This window comes from Gossypium hirsutum, chromosome A10 (genome assembly GCF_007990345.1).
Source record: "Gossypium hirsutum isolate 1008001.06 chromosome A10, Gossypium_hirsutum_v2.1, whole genome shotgun sequence".
Lineage (NCBI taxonomy): Eukaryota > Viridiplantae > Streptophyta > Magnoliopsida > Malvales > Malvaceae > Gossypium > Gossypium hirsutum.
In genome coordinates, this window is record NC_053433.1 from 36,633,634 (window position 1) to 36,651,202 (window position 17,569).

Genomic DNA, 17,569 nt, shown 5'->3' on the forward strand with positions numbered 1-17,569 from the left:
TGAATAGACCAAGATGTCATCAATGAACACAACTACGAACCGATCCAAATAGGGTCTGAAGATCCGATTCATCAAATCCATAAATACCGCAGGGGCATTAGTGAGCCCGAATGGCATCACTAAGAACTCGTAGTGACCGTACCTCGTTCTGAAAGCAGTTTTGGGTACGTCCGAATCTCGAATCCGCAACTGATAATAACCCCATCTCAAATCTATCTTTGAAAACACTGAGGCTCCCTTTAATTGATCAAACAAATCATCAATACGCGGTAACGGATATTTATTCTTTATGGTCACTTTATTCAACTGACGATAGTCAATGCACAACCTCATGGTTCCGTCATTCTTTTTCACGAACAATACTGGTGCACCCCAAGGTGAGAAACTTGGTCGAGCGAAACCTCTATCCGTCAACTCTTGCAATTGAGCTTTCAATTCCTTTAACTCGGTTGGTGCCATACGATACGGGGCTATCGAAATTGGCGTAGTTCCAGGTACAAGCTCAATACCAAACTCTACCTCCCGAACAGGTGGTAAACCCGGTAATTCTTTAGGAAAAACATCCGGGTATTCACAAACCACCCGCACAGTTTCGGGTTTCTTTTCTAATTCTTTATCATCAAGTACATATGCAAGGTATGCTTCGCACCCTTTTCTTACATATTTCTGGGCCAACATTGCTGATATTACAGCTGGCAACCCCTCCAAATCCGTAGACTCAACTCGGATTACTTCGTTATTTGCGCACCTCAAATCAATAGTCTTGCTTTTGCAATTCACAACCGCATCATGCGCGGTCAGCCAATCCAAACCAAGAATAACATCAAATTCATCAAACGGCAGAAGCATCAAGTCCGCCGGAAAACAAGAACCTCGAATTACTAGGGGACATCTCTTACACACTTTGTTGACAAGCACGTAACGACCCAAGGGATTTGACACCCGAATTACGAACTCAGTAGACTCAACAGGTAGAGTCTTACTGGATGCTAAGGTTTCACATACATATGAATGAGTAGAGCCAGGGTCAATCAATGCAATCACATTAGTATCAAAGAGAGTGAAGGTACCAGTGATGACGTCAGGGGAGGATGCCTCCTCTCGTGCGCGAATGGCATATGCTCTAGCAGGAGTACGGTTCTCGGCTCGAACAGCCGTATCAGAGACCCCTCTCTGACTACCACCCCTACCTCCTAAAATTCTCGGTGGTCTACCTCTAGTTGTCACTCCACTAGGTCTTGCACCTTGAACCTTATTCTTCTCATCAAGCTCCGTGCAATCTCTAATGAAGTGGTCCTTCGAACCGCATCCGTAACAGGCCCTGTTAATAGACTTACCCCAACATTCACCTATGTGTCGTCTTCCACATTGGGGACACTCAGGTCTCTCTAGACGATTATTGCCCACACTAGCTACCGAAGTAGTTCGGGAGTCCGTCGATGGTCGTGCTCTGATGGAAATTCCCGCAGTCATCCTCGACTTATTAGTGTCCTCCCTGAACTTCTTTACAGCTGAGAACGGAGCTTTACCCGTCGATCTTTTACGATAGTCTCTAGCTTCAAATTCAGCCTTCTTCTTCCCCTTTCCAAGTTCTTCCGCCTTGCAGGCTCGTTCGACTAGTGTCACGAATTCTTTTATCTCCAGAATACCCACTAGTAGCTTTAAATCTTCATTCAATCCTTCTTCAAATCTTTTGCACATAGCAACCTCATCAGCTACACACTCCCGGGCATACCTACTGAGCCTTACGAATTCATGTTCGTACTCAGATACTGTCATACGGCCTTGCTTGAGTTCCAAGAATTCCTTACGCTTTTGATCGATGAACCGTTGACTAATATATTTCTTTCGAAATTCCGCTTGGAAGAAATCCCAAGTAACTCGTTCGTTTGGGACTATGGAAATCAAGGTCCTCCACCAGTAGTAGGCTGAGTCTCACAACAAAGATATAGCACACTTTAGACATTCATCGGGTGTGCATGACAGTTCATCGAACACCCGAATGGTATTATCAAGCCAGAACTCGGCCCTTTCGGCATCATCAGTAACTATGGCCTTGAACTCCTCAGCCCCGCGCTTCCTAATCAAGTCTACAGGTGGTTTACTCAGCCTCACAGGATCAGCAACTGATGGCATTACGGGCTCTTGGGGTGGATTATTCAAATTCGGGAATTGTTGGACAGCCGGATTGGTTCGGGCATATTGCGCGACCCACTCATTCATCATGGTAAAGAAGGCTTGTTTAGCCCCCTCACCTTGATTATTCACAGATGACTGAGGTTCAACAGGCGGCGTCCCTTGTGCAGGAGTAGCCGCTACACTTTCAACGTCATCCGCCAAGGTTCTCTCTACACCGGGATCCATTTACTAACCAAAACAAAAATTTTAACCGTCAGAAGTCATCACACATTTAAACATTAACATTAAGGCATGTATAGCTAGACTCATACGTGCTATGGTAGTCCTAGAACCGACTAAACCATAGCTCTGATACCAATCAAATGTGACACCCCGAACCCGAGACCATCGCCGGAGTCGAACACGAGGTGTTAACAGACTTCAAACCACTTATTAAAAATTTTTCCAGACAAGCTGCCAATCTGCGTAATAGTCACTTTAAAAATCATATCTTGAGCTCTGGGACTCGAAATCCAGTTCTGTGAATTTTCCCTGAAACTACACTCATATGCCCATCTACATATTTTTTTCTAGAATTTTTGGTTGGGCAAATTAGTACAGTTTATTATTCAAAGTCTCCCATGTTACTGGGGTCGACTACACTGACCTTTGTGCATTACGACCTGGATATCTCCCTGTACAGAGCTTCAATACTGATGCCGTTTATTTCTATAGAAATTAGACTCAAATAGGAATCTATACATATATGGCATGGCTCCTAATTATCTCTGGTTAATTCATAATAAATTTACAAAGTCGGAACAGGGAACCCAGAAACCGTTCTGGCCCTGTCTCGCGAGAACCTGAATATCTCTTAACATACTGTCCATATGATTGTTTCGTTACTTCTATATGAAAATAGACTCATCGAGCTTCGATTACATAATTTATCCACTATTTAATTCCATTCCCACTAATTGTTGTAATTTTTCAATCCCACGTCACTGCTGCTGCCAGCATCTGTTACTGAAGCAACTATGTCCATTTAGTGATTTCTTATTGATCTAACTAGTAATTCATCATACATATCACAAAATTATAATCATGACTAGCCATACCAAAGGCTAATCATTGTCAAACATCCCCCCCCTTACTACACTTTTGCCATAACATAAATTTTAACACCAAAAATAATCAACCATGACATAAAGATCGTATTACCAAGACTTACGACCTAACGTTATAAAACCAAATCCAACCGAACATTTATGCCATTTTCGCATGGCTAAAAGTTTACATACCAAAGTTCAAACATAACATAATAGCCTATACATGCCGAAATGTTCTCCTAGACCAACTAAGAAGAAAGTACCAAAGGTTGCTAGCCGGTGTGATGACTTCGACGACGGCACGATCACGCAAAAAGAGACGAGTCCAAGAAACCTAGAATAGGTGACAAGCAAACACCGAATGAGTATATAACTCAGTAAGCCATAAGCATTCCACAACCATCCATTAATAAAATTATCACAACAGGAAACAATGAAATGAGGTTAAGTACTCCATCCATACCAAACTATACCATAGTTCCTTAAACCCTATGGTTCAATCTCATACCAAGTCCTACATTGACCTTTCATACATCATTTTATTTTCGTTATAATCATACAATTAAACGAACTTTCACCTATTCCACAATGAACCTTATGTACGTGACTTCAACTATAATCGTCACATAGGTTCAAAACTTACCAAGCTCAACTCCAAATATAAACATAGCGCCTATTAGCCATGAAACCTTTTCCGCTGTCCAAAATTGACTCGGTAAAGCCGCACCCTTCGTGTAAATAATTTATGGAAAATATATATTGGGTTGCACACATAATGTTTAGTAATCACCCACGCACACTCAGTGCCATGCACTTTAAACTCACACACTTAGTACCATGCATTTCAAGTTCGCACACTTACCTTTTTCCGCTGTCCAAAATCGACTCGGTAAAGTCGCACCCTTAATGTAAATAATTTATAGAAAATATATATTGGGTTCGCACACATAGTGCTTAATAATCAACCGCGCACACTTAGTGCCATGTACTGTAAACTCGCACACTTAGTGCTGTACAATTTAAACCCGCACACTTAGTGCCAATCTCATGATCATAAATGTTTACACCCGCACACTTAGTGCCTAAACCAACAACTCAATTCATCTCACCTCTTTTCTTTTTATTCAATACTTTCATCACCCCATGCATACATGTATAAATATATATATTTATCGTTCCATTCAGCATCATTACATAGACGTTATAACCATTTAAATTGATACAAAATATATGCTTAATGACTTACCTTAGGTCGGATGAAGTGATTCCCAATCAACTACTCAATATTCTTTGCTTTGCCTTTGCTTGATTCCCCTCCTTTGGATTCTTGAGCTTGATTAAATAAATAAGTTTAGTAATTTAATTTACCTTGCAAGATACCTATATATATATAAATTTAATAATTCCTTTTTTTTTTTACAATCATCCTTGTTCAAGACATCCAAATCTCAACTAATGTTCATATTATATCTCAAAGCCAAATGTATTATCCCTTCCAAAATAATATTATGCCAAATATGATTACATTCAAATATACATAATTATGAATCAAACTCAACTTTGTAAACCAACCTCCTCATTTGGTCGATTGTATAGAATCAAAGAAATTTCACCAATGTGCATACTATATAGCCGAATATGCAAGATCAATCTAACATCACCTATGTACTTAATTTTAAATGCCGAATATACAATTTCGATGCAATATCATTTTTTTTTTCATTTCATTTGAGCACATAGTTCCTCCACATAATAATTTGGCCGAATGTTTCTACTACCAAAAACTTCACATCTATCCATAATATCATACCAAGGTTCATATATCTATTAGCTATTTCATTACTCATCTTTCTAATATTCAATTCCAAAGCATCAAACACTATCCTCTTAACATCTAACGATCACATCCGAATGCCCATTTTTTTTTTTCACCAAATAGAGAAATCACCCTATGGGTTATAATATGGATTTGTCTATTAACTAAATTTAACAAAATTTAATGAAAAATAACATGCAATCTTACCTTGATTAATCCCTTAAGTTGACCGAATGCTTTTTAACCATTTTTCTTTCCTTCTTCCTTTATGTTCGGTTTTGCAAGGAGAAGATGACACTCTCCCACCTTCCATTTCTTATTAATTTATGTTTCTATTTAGATTATTTTATCATTTACCATTATAAAATTGTATTTAACTTGACTTAATGGAGGACCATCATCACATGGCCGGCCACTTCATGAATTAAGGGCATTTTGACATGCAAATCCATACTTTCTCACCTTGTTATTATTTAATCCTTTCAATTTATCTATCATCTTTTCTAAATTTCTCAACTAAGTCCTTTCATGAAAATCCACATTCCTAAGGCTAATTTTAAACCTTTATTATTTCCACACATACACTACCACATTTAATATATGCAATTAAAATTAAAATAAATTTTCTTGTAACTCGGTTTTGTGGTCCCGAAACCACTTCCCGACTAGGGTCAATTTTGGACTGTCACAATACCATAGGTACATTAACCCTAATGACACTTATACATACCAAAAAAATAACTAGATCATTTATACACAAATCCGCCTATACATGCCATTATAACTTTGATCAAGACATCAGAATCTACCAATATAATCGCTGGAAAGTGTGTAGATCTCCGATGAGTTTTTAAATCGATTGAGCTTTCGATAGTCTGCAAAGTAAAAGGTAGATGACTACATAAGCAATGAATGCTTAGTAAGTTCGTATAAACTTGAAACATAATTTATCACTTTAATACTATCATACATAGATTAAACATGACTCAACACCAATGCTTTAAACTTAGTATAAACATATTGAACACCATTTGACTCACAATTGAGTATATTTATAAACATTACATACACCTTTCATTCAGAACATAATAAGGTCTCATAGGTTGCCTTACATAATTATCAACCTTTCCTTAAAATGATGAACCATTTCTACTTACTTACCATTCCATTTACTTAGTATAAACTTAATTACATTATTAACTCACGAACTAGTGTATTTATTCATGACATAAGTAAACTCACATATAGTATAAGTAAATATCTTCCTTACAAGTAAGTCCTTTAACTCAACAATCATTTCTTTTCATCACATTACATCTCAAATATAAACTTATCATTTCATTACCTATTCTCACCCATTTCATTTGCATAACATACAAGGCATAAACATAACATTAACTATAGCCACAAGCTAGTGCATTTAAGCATAACTCTTTTAGAATCAACTAAACAATAAACCATTTCATGAGAAATTACATACTTAGATTCTTACCACTCTTTCATGCACATAAGCATATTTCTATTTTGCCACTTACCATTTCAATGCATTTCTTTAGAACCAACATAATACAATCCAACCTATAGCTTGTCACAAGCCTAAGCATTAACAACAACACATGTTAATGCATCAAATTCATAATTCACTTGAATAACATAAGATAAGTCATTAAACATTAATAACCTCACCTGAAATCATCAATTCCATGAACATAGTCGTACTTTCATTTAACATTTCCTTTTCATTTGTTTTCATAGTTTTCTTAATATAAATCATTTGAATACTTACCATTCCTTCCCTTTTCATGCCCATTGAATCAAATGAAATAACATCGAATATTAGGCAAACACTCGAGTAACCATTTGCTTCTTTAAACACACTACAACATCACGATTTAATGTATTTATAGACATAATAAGAATATATAATTACACCAAGGAATTAACGTGCATTATTAGACTATACTAGTCAAACATTCAACTCTTATTCATACTTACGATCCATACCTCACTTGAAACGTGTTGCCTAAATATCAAATGATCTGAGTGTGCCATGGTGCCTCTCAATTATGGTATTATTTATTCTCATCTTGATGCCACAGTGTCTTTCAACCACGGTCTTATTCATTTTTCGTCGTGTTGCCATAGTGTCTTTCAGCCATGGTCTTATTCTTTTGATTGGTGATTCCAAAGCGTCTTTCAGCTATGGTCTTACTCAATAGAATCGTGATGCCATAACGTCTTTTAGTTATGGTCTTACTCAATAGAATTGTGATGCCATAACGTCTTTCAGTCATGGTCTTACTTAATAGAATCGTGATGCCATAACATCTTTCAGTCATGGTCTTACTTGATAGAATCGTGATGCCATAACGTCTTTCAGTCATGGTCTTACTCGTTTCTGGTATGGTGCTATAGTATCTTTCAACTATGGTCTTATTTACTCTCTGGTATAGTGCTATAGTGTCTTTCAACTATGATCTTAATCATTTTCCTTCAAGCTAGTAAACTCAATTCAGATATAAAATATTAGATATTAAACAATCAAAACCACAACTAATTGATTTAATCAAGTTATGAACTTACTTGGCTAAATTGCAGAAATGTTAAAGTACAGGGGCTTTTGGGTAATTTTTTATTTTCCTCGCTTTTTCACTCGATCTTGATCTAAATTAATAATTTCATTCAATTTATTAATTTATAAGTAAAACAATTTATTTTATACAATTTAGTCATTTTTGACATTTTTACAAAATTGCACCTAACATTATACTTTTATTCAATTTACTCTCTAAGCCTAAAACATATAAATTAACCATTTTTAATGAAAATTCATGCCAAAAAAATATTCATGGCATCCAATACAGCTCACATTTGTAATAATTTCATATCAATCCTTGTATTTTTACTATTTTAACAATTTAGTCCCTAATCGATAAATTCATCAAAATTACTTAATAAAATACTTATAAATAACAATTAATACTTCAAATTCACCATTTAATATCTAAAATCACATAGATTCAACAATGGCAATATTCAATATCTTTAACAATTTTAAAATCGAAGGTACGAGCTAGTTAGACCAAGTTGCAACGATCTCAAAAACATAAAAATGATGAGAAATAGATAATTATATCACCTACATGCAACATTTGAATGTTGGCTGAATGCTCCTTGCTCCAAAAATGGAGTTCTCATGGTTGAAGAAGAAAGACATAACAAAATAGGTTTTTACTTTTCTTTTAATTAATTTATTACTTATTATTTACTTTATTAAATTAAAATATATTATTTAAACTAACATAAATTAGTCACCAACAGCCCACAAATTTATAGCATGGTCTATTTTCTATTTTAGCCCATTTAATTACCTTTCCTTAGCTATTTAACACCTTTAATTAATAGAATTTAATTTTTGCATCTTTTATTTAGTCCTTTTTGCTTAATTAACTATCGAAACATTAAAATTTCTTAACGAAAATTTAAAACAACCTTAATTCCACTCCGTAAATATTTATAAAAATATTTACAACTCGATTCATAGAAATGAGGTCCCAATACCTCATTTTTTAAAACCACTTGACTTTAGGGTATTACCACTTGAACTTAATTAATCATTCATATAACATAAATTATCATATCAAAAACCTTTGTAAAACCATAATTGACTCGTAAATATTAAATAATATTATTTATGATCTTACCCATCGGATTTGTGGCCCTGAAACCACTAAAAAATGGGCTGTTACAACTCTCCCCCTTGCAAAAATTTCGTCCTTAAAATTTCTCACTTAATAATAGCTATTAAGTCGATTCTTTCTTCCACCTTTTTAATGGTAGTGCATAAATAAATCAATCATAACTTGTCTCAATTCAGAACTCATATCAAAACTTGATGCTAAGTTTGGACTTAACTGAACAACTATGATGTTCTCCTATCATAAATTTATCATCAGTAATACCGAGAAATTTCCAACAATCATCTGGTGAAACATAACCGAAAGAAAATCCAGATTGTCGAATTCTTGACACATTAGACAATTCATAATGTTTAGTTAAAGTTTGTAATTTTCACAACCAACTCTAATTGATGTTTTTGACACATCTGTATTCGTAACTTTTAACCAATGAATGTTCCATTTCACAAAAAGCTTCAAACAATATCATTTAAATATAAATGTAATAGTTCATTTAAATATAAATGTAATAGTTGTAACTATCGAGACATTTCGATTATAACTGATCTGGTAGATATATTCTTGTATCATGTCTTTTAGAATATGAATCATTCAGTCTAACTGTCTATCTATTTACTTGTGAATCTGTAAAATTTATTCTCGAATCTAGAAATGTACTCGAATATATATACAAGTCATCTAACTTTTCCAGTGAATAATTTGTTCTTACTAAAATAATTGAGTCAATCTTATCAATCGTATAATACCATTTCAGAATAATTCTTTCTTCTTGTTGTCAAGATATCCCAGACACAAAGTTTATCATAATTCCCTCATAATACCAACTAAAGATCATCACAAACTGCATAAACTCATATAAAATATGTCATTGACATAAACCGAGATTACCTGGGTAATGGGAACCAATATGTAAGATTAAGTTCGATCATCTACCGTCTCTACTTTTGCTGTTACATATCCTTTTCATGAGAGCTAGAAATGGGATATATAATGAAACTATTTCAGTTATTAACATCGAATCTTTCAATCATATTAAAGTCAAAATCATCAAATGAATTAAAACCATAGTCCTTTAATAAGACTAACGTTACAATCCGTATAGATAGAACAATATGTAACAGCCTAATTTTAGCTTAAATCGTAACAGTAGTTTTGGAACCATAAATACGAGGTTAGAAAATTATTTGAATACCATTTTATGTGTTTACAGCATGTGAATATATGTGTGTGAAAATTTCGTGAACTAATTTTATCGTTTAACAGCTCAATTTCAGAAAAAGGACTAAATCGCGTAAAACGCAAAAGTGGCATTCTATATGTTAATATGTTTAATTGTTATGGTTTATTAAACCAAAGGTCCTTATGTTGATATTAGACCATTGATAGTGGAATTTGACATAAATGTTCATTAAATGAATGTTTTTAAATGGTTTTAATTAAGGTTAAAATGGTAATTTGGTTATTAAGGTTAATTAAATAAAACAAAGTGAAAAATTAGCTTCATTATCATCATCCATAACCGAACACCAAGAGAAAAAGAAGAAGAAAATGTTGTTTTAGGGTTCGGCCCTTGTTCTTCTTGATTGAGGTAAGTTTTGAGCTCGGTTTTTGAAGATTTCTATGTTTTTATGATCGTTGCTTCATGTTCTACCTAGCTCATTCTTTAATTTTTGAAATTTTTGATGATTTTGTGAAATTCCATTGATGAATGCTTGAGTTTTTGGATGTGTTATGATGAAAAATGAATATTTGTTTATAGATTTTCATGTTTTGTAAAGTGATTTTTTATGAAAATGCCTAAATAGGATTAAATTCTGAAATATGTAAATTGAGGGGTTAAATGTGTGAATAAATGATAAATATGAGCTGATATGTACATTAGGAAAAATTCGGCTAGCATGTATTTTGATTTAATTGTGTGAATTTTGTGTATTTGTGAAATAGGGACTAAATTGTGAAAATGTGAAACTTTAGGGGCTAAAGTGTAAAATTCCCAAATAAGTGTTTGTGGACTAAATTGAGTGATTTGATGAATAAATAAGTTAATTTTGAATGTATATAGATCAAAAATGAAAGAAGTCAAATTTAGATCGGGGAAAATCAAAGGTTATCGAATAGTCAGTCCAGTCCCTCTATTTCGACTACAAGGTAAGTTCATATGCAGATAAATATCTTTAAATTGATTTATAAATTTTCATTTGTCATTGACTTACTGTGAATGTTGAACGATCAAATACAAGCAAGTATCGACGAAGTTATGTTATCCAAAAGCCCAGTACGAACCCTAGGAATAGTATAGGATACAAATATTATGACATTAGGATTACCGAGATGTGATTACATGTAAGATCATGTCTGGGACATCGGCATCGATATGTGATAACATGTAAGACCATATCTGGAATATGGCATCGTACGAGCTATATGTGATTTTCGAGTATCCTTAATAATTCTGAAAGGTTCAACAGGCAAAGTCAAGTCGAGAAAGAATGTGTGAATGAGTTAAGCGATTCAAGTACATACGAGATTTATACGAGTATTGAAAAGGGAAGTATTTGATGAATTCACATTTGACATTGAATATGTATGCATTCGGAAAGGTTTGTGAACTTATATGTGCTTATTCATAGTTTGTCTATTTGATGGAAATGGTGTTGATACATGTGGTAATTTTATTTGTATATGGCTTACTAAGCTTTTAAAGCTTACCTTGTATGTTTTTTCCATATTTATAGGTTATCGAAGCTAGCTCAGATATCGGGGATCATCAGGAACTGTCATGACATTATCGACTACTTGTTGGTATTTTTTGATGCTTTGTAAATATGGTATATGGCATGTATAGCCTAGTGAGTTGATGATAAGTTTTGAGTTATGATATTAGCCATGTGTGTTGGCTTGTGAAATGATGTAATGTTGGTGTGTATTTGGTTATATAAGTCGGCTTATTCATAAGTTTGATAAGTGATATATGATGCATATAATGTCTTATGTTTTGGCAAGTTTAATATGGATTCACGTGTTTGCTAGATGGTTAATTGATTTGGCTAATTATCAATGATGTGTCATGGTTGAGAAATGCCATGTTGTGAATTGGTTTTAAGATGATGAATTGATATGTTTTGAGACATGAAATAGTGAATAAGACGGTGAGAAAAAGCATATAGAAGTTAAGGTTATGGCATATTGTTTTGGCATGATTTTGGTTATGGATTTGAGTAATGAAATAGATGGAATTTAAATGGCATGAAATGGTCTTTTTGGTTGCCTATTGTATGTGAAAATGATGCCAAATGAATGCTTTTAGGTACATGAATGATAGGTGGAAATAATGGCTTAAATCAAGCCTATTTTCGTGCCACGCGGTTAAGCACATGGGCGTGTGACTCGACTGCGTGACCCCTGAATCTTAGTTAAACAAGTCCGTAAGTTACACAACTTAGACAAACGGGAGTGTCTACTGGCAGTGTGTGGCACACGAGCTAGCATATGGGCATGGCAAGTCATGTGGCCAAGTCAGTAACCCTCCAGATTTCACACGGATATGGCACACGGACGTGTCTCCGGCCGTGTGATGCAAGTCAGTATGTATGCCATGTTTCTACACTGCTTATGACACAGGCATGTCTGGTGGTCGTGTGAGGCACACGGCCTGTTCACACAGGTGTGTGAACCTTGTATGCATGAAAATTTTTTAAGTTTCCCAAAGTTTTCAAATGTTATCGGTTTAGTCCCGAACCTCTTCCAAGCATGTTTTAAGGTCTTGTAGAGCCTTACAAGGGACAATATGTTCATGTTTGATTAATGTTTATGTGATAATGGATTCATGTATGAGAAATGTATGTTGTCTGCTGTAATTGATTGGTAATGCCTCGTAGCCCTATTTTGGCAACGAATACGAGTTAGGGGTGTTACACAATACCTCAACCTTCAATAGTGCACTCCGATACAAATGAGAAAAATTGAATGTAGTCCCAACAACAACCAGTGTAGTAATACAACCTCTATTATTTAAGACCTATATCATCGTGCTCACATGATCCAATTAAGAATTATACCTGTAATAAATATACTTATCTCAAGTCAATATATATCCTTTATAGATGAACCACATTTGATAGAATAGACCATAAGAATGATAAGAAAGCCGAGATAATGAAATCCAATATGTAAAGCTCTATTGAATTTCCGAGAATACAACCCATATTAAATGATAAAAAGATCAATGATACCCTAGAGAAAATCGAGAAGAATAATATCGCTCATACGCACTGGAATCGATCATGATAGAGACAACATAAATTGTATATATATAATTCAGAGTATCAACCAGTAGAAGAAATAAAATAATATCATATGAGTCTTATTGTTGAATCTTCTACCGAACATAATAAAATAGAATGCCAAAGAAAAATTAAGTAATGCTGATCATTAATCAACCAGACTAACAATACTTATGTCTAACATTATGGTTAGCTAGCATTCTCATATGATAAGAATCACATTTGAAAATGAACAATTGCATATGTCTCTAAGGATAAAAAACATAAAGAATATCCAGAGGAGATCATTGTAAAATACTAGACCATAACAATTGCATTCAGATATATTTGCAGTTCAAATAGTATTCCACTGACAACTAAAGTCATCAATGATCCCACATTATCCCGTTCCACTAAAAAAATCAATTTAGAAGAAATTTCAATTAATCTATTCCTTAGATATCATACTTGATGAAGTCGATTACCCATGAATCACTTATTCTTTATTAGCGACATTGCATATCCAGAATGATCTTCAGAAAAATCTAATATCTCTTCTAGAAATCTCTTTACTTGCTAATCAAGTCTCAACTCTAACCACATTATTACTAATTCAATCGTTGAATTATTTAGCTTCTCTTTTGCAGACTTAATCAACATAAATCTTGTAAATTATGTTGTATAAGACTTTGACAGTGAGGGGGTAGAGATCGTAAAGCCTCTAAGTTTAATTCTCAATAATGCACAAAACATAACATTCACTATCAACATAACATTATGAACTTTTTCTTTTACCTTTATGAGTTTCTACTCATCCTTAGCAACTTTTTAATCACACACTTGAATATCGCTTTCAGTATTATCGGAATTAGCTCAATTGGAAAACATCAATTTCTAAAAATGAACAAATCTCATCAGAGTCAAGAGATATCACACTATCATAAGTTATATAATGACATGTATTTCTAGACTTCATACATGCTACGTTCGGTTTGAGAACCGACAAAATTGTGCTTTGATACCACTAAATGTACCACCCCTAACCGGTATCCTTCGCCAAAATACGGTTACGAAGCATTACCGTAAAATTGTAACTTAAAGCATTCATTTCCAAACATTAGATAAACCATAACATTAGGCAAACACTCAAGTAACCATTCGCTTCTTTAAACACACTACAACATCACGATTTAATGGATTTATAGACATAATAAGAATATATAATTTCTCCAAGGCATTAACATTCATTATTAGATTATACTAGTCAAACATTCAACTCATATTCATACTTACGATGCATACCTCACTTGAAACGTGTTACTTGAATATCAAATGATCGGAGTGTACCATGGTGTCTTTCAACTACGGTCTTATTTATTCTCGTATTGATGCCATAGTGTCTTTCAACCATGGTCTTATTCGTTTGATTGGTGATGTCATAGCATCTTTCAAATATGGTCTTACTCGATAGAATCATGATGTCATAACGTCTTTCAGTCATGGTTTTACCCGATAGAATCGTGATGCCATAACATCTTTCAGTCATGGTCTTACTCGATAGAATCATAATGTCATAACGTCTTTCAGTCATGGTCTTACCCATTTCTGGTATGATGCCATAGTGTCTTTCAACTATAGTCTTAATCATTTTCCTTAAGGTAGTAAACTCAATTCATATATAAACAATTAGATATTAAACAATCAAAACCACAATTAATTGATTTAATCAAGTTACGTGCTTACCTAGCTAATTGTAGAAATGTCAAAGTACATAGGCTTTTTGGTAATTTTTCATTCTCCTCGATTTTCCACTCAATCTTGATCTAAGTTAATAATTTCATTCAACTTATTAATTTATATAGTAAAACAATTTATTTTATTCAATTTAGTCATTTTTGACATTTTTACAAAATTGCACCTAACATTATACTTTTATTCAATTTACTCTCTAAGCCTAAAACATATAAATTAACCATTTTTAATGCAAACACATGCCAAACTGAATATTCATTGTATTCAATTCATCCCACATTTTAATAATTTCACATCAAATACTTATATTTTTACTATTTCAACAATTTAGTCCCTAATCAGTAAATTCATCAAAATTACTTAATAAAATACTTATAAATAACAAATAATACTTCAAATTTACCATTTAATATCTAAAATCACATAGATTCATGGCAACATTCAATATCTTTAACAATTTCAAAATCGAATGTATAGGTTAACTAGACCTAGTTGCAACGATCTTAAAAATAGAAAAATTACGAGAAATAGATAAGTATATCACCTACATGCAACATTTGAATGTTGGTCGAATACTCCTTGCTCCAAAAATGGAGTTCTCACTGTAGAAGAAGAAAGACATAACAAAATAGGTTTTTACGTTTCTTTTTATTAACTTATTACTTATTATTTACTTTATTAATTTAAAATATATCATTTAAACTAACATAAATTAGTCACCAACCGCCCACTAATTTATATCATGGTCTGTTTTCTATTTTAGTCCATTTAATTACCTTTCTTTAGCTATTTAACACCTTTAATTTATAGAATTTAACTTTTTCACCTTTTATGATTTAATCCTTTTTACTTAATTAACTATCAAAACATTAAAATTTCATAATGAAACCTTAATACAACCTTAATAACACTTTGTAAATATTTATAAAAATAATTACGGTCAATTCATAGAAATAAGGTCTCGATACCTCATTTTTTAAAACCACTTGACTTTAGGGTCTTACAACTTGAACTTAATTAATCATTCATATAACATAAATTATCATATCAAAAACCTTCGTAAAACCGTAATTGACTAGTAAATATTAAATAATAATATTTACGAACTTACTCGTCAGATTTTGTAGCCCCAAAACTACTGTTTCCGACACTATTGAAAAATGTGTGTTACATAAGCAGCTTATATTTAAGTGTATTAAGGAATGCAAATGGTAGAAATGTTACGATACAACTCGATAACAATTGGGGATTGTCTGAATATTAAGAGGAATTTGTTAATTATTGAACTTGAGGTGTTTAGATTGATATTTCAATATATTTAAAAGTTGGAATATGTTTATGAATGAATGGAAATGAAACAAAAATCTTTATGCATGTTCTTGAGGTGTTTTAGGCTTGAGTTTCGGTCCACTATACACTTTTATATCGATACCAGAAGAATTTGTATAGGTAAAAGTATTCTAGAGAGTAAATGTAACATCCTGATTTTGGGCTTAGTCGGAACAGTGGTTTCAGGACCACAAACTCGACGAGGAAAATTTTATTTTTATTATATTTTTATGGTATACAATTTCACGGAATGATTTCATGAAAATTTCGTTCAAAATTTTCAACGTTTGGACACTCAATTTGGTCAAAAGGACTAAATTGTAAAAAGTGCAAAAGTTGAGTTTTACATGTTTGAAGTGTTTAATTGTTATGAGTTTTTAAATAAAAGTTCCTTAAATGGTAATTAGACCATTTTGAAGTTTGTGGACAAAAATTGGACATGGATGGAATTTTTTTGAAAGTTTAGGAGTAAGGACATTTTGGTCATTTGTATATTAAATGAAATAAAATGGGAAAAATAACACAAAATGGTCATCTTCTCCAAATAGAGGCCGAAATTAGCATGGGGGAAGCCATGGCTAGGGTTTTCAAGCTTTCCAAGCTCAATAGTAAGTCCGTTCTAGCCCCGTTTTTCAAGTTCTTTACGTTTTCGGAATCCCAGTAACTTGATTAAGCTTATGCTAGCAATAATTCAACCTAGGGTTCGTATTTGGAAAAATACCCATAGGTGAAATTTGTGTATTTTGGTGTTTTATGGTAGAATATGAGGTTTTAAATTATGTTAGACAACTTGTGCTACTCGGTTTTAAGTGAAAACGAGTAAAAGGGCTTAATCGGTAAAAATACCTAATAGTCATCAGTGCATGTTAGAGTGTGAATTTGATGTTGTCATAGAAGGGAAAAATTATCAGCATGTCATAAAACATAAGAATAAGGGATGAAGTTTAATTCCCGAGCCTAGGGGCAAAAGTGTAATTATGCAAAAGTTTAGGGGCAAAATGGTAATTTTGCCAAAGTTCGTATTAAAGGTTTTTTTGATGAATGTATGTATTAAATAAATTAATTTGGTATTATAGATCAAGAGAAACGAGATTCAAGTCGTGATCGAGGGAAAAACAAAGTTTACAAGGAATAGGCCCGATTGCTAATATTTTGTATCGAGGTAAGTTCGTATGATAATAATAATGCAATGTTATGTTTGAATTATATTTCTTACTATTATTGCATATATTGTATGATTTAATATATTGGAAAAGTTGATGGAATGGTGTTTATGATGTGGAAATATGACATGAAAGAATGTTACATGAAGTGCAAGAAAATGATGATACATGACAAGTGATACATGAAATATGTGATTTATGTTATGTAAATTCTTAAAAGCTGATTTTCTATTTGAGTTGTGTCTTATTATACTATGAATGGACAATTGGTACTATGGATAGTGAGATCGACACTTCGAGTAAGTTCGTATGTAAATAATCT

At 33.2% G+C, this 17,569-nt stretch overlaps 1 long non-coding RNA gene across 1 annotated transcript; it reads right to left on the reverse strand.

Annotated features, from left to right (window-relative positions):
• Positions 1-3,515: 3,515 nt before the first annotated feature.
• LOC107896062 (uncharacterized) lies at positions 3,516-5,552 on the reverse strand. Its single transcript, XR_001683572.2, has 3 exons — positions 5,251-5,552; positions 4,474-4,559; positions 3,516-3,561 (listed from the first exon to the last, which is right to left on the reverse strand). It is a non-coding gene; the product is annotated as an uncharacterized lncRNA (long non-coding RNA).
• Positions 5,553-17,569: the final 12,017 nt, after the last annotated feature.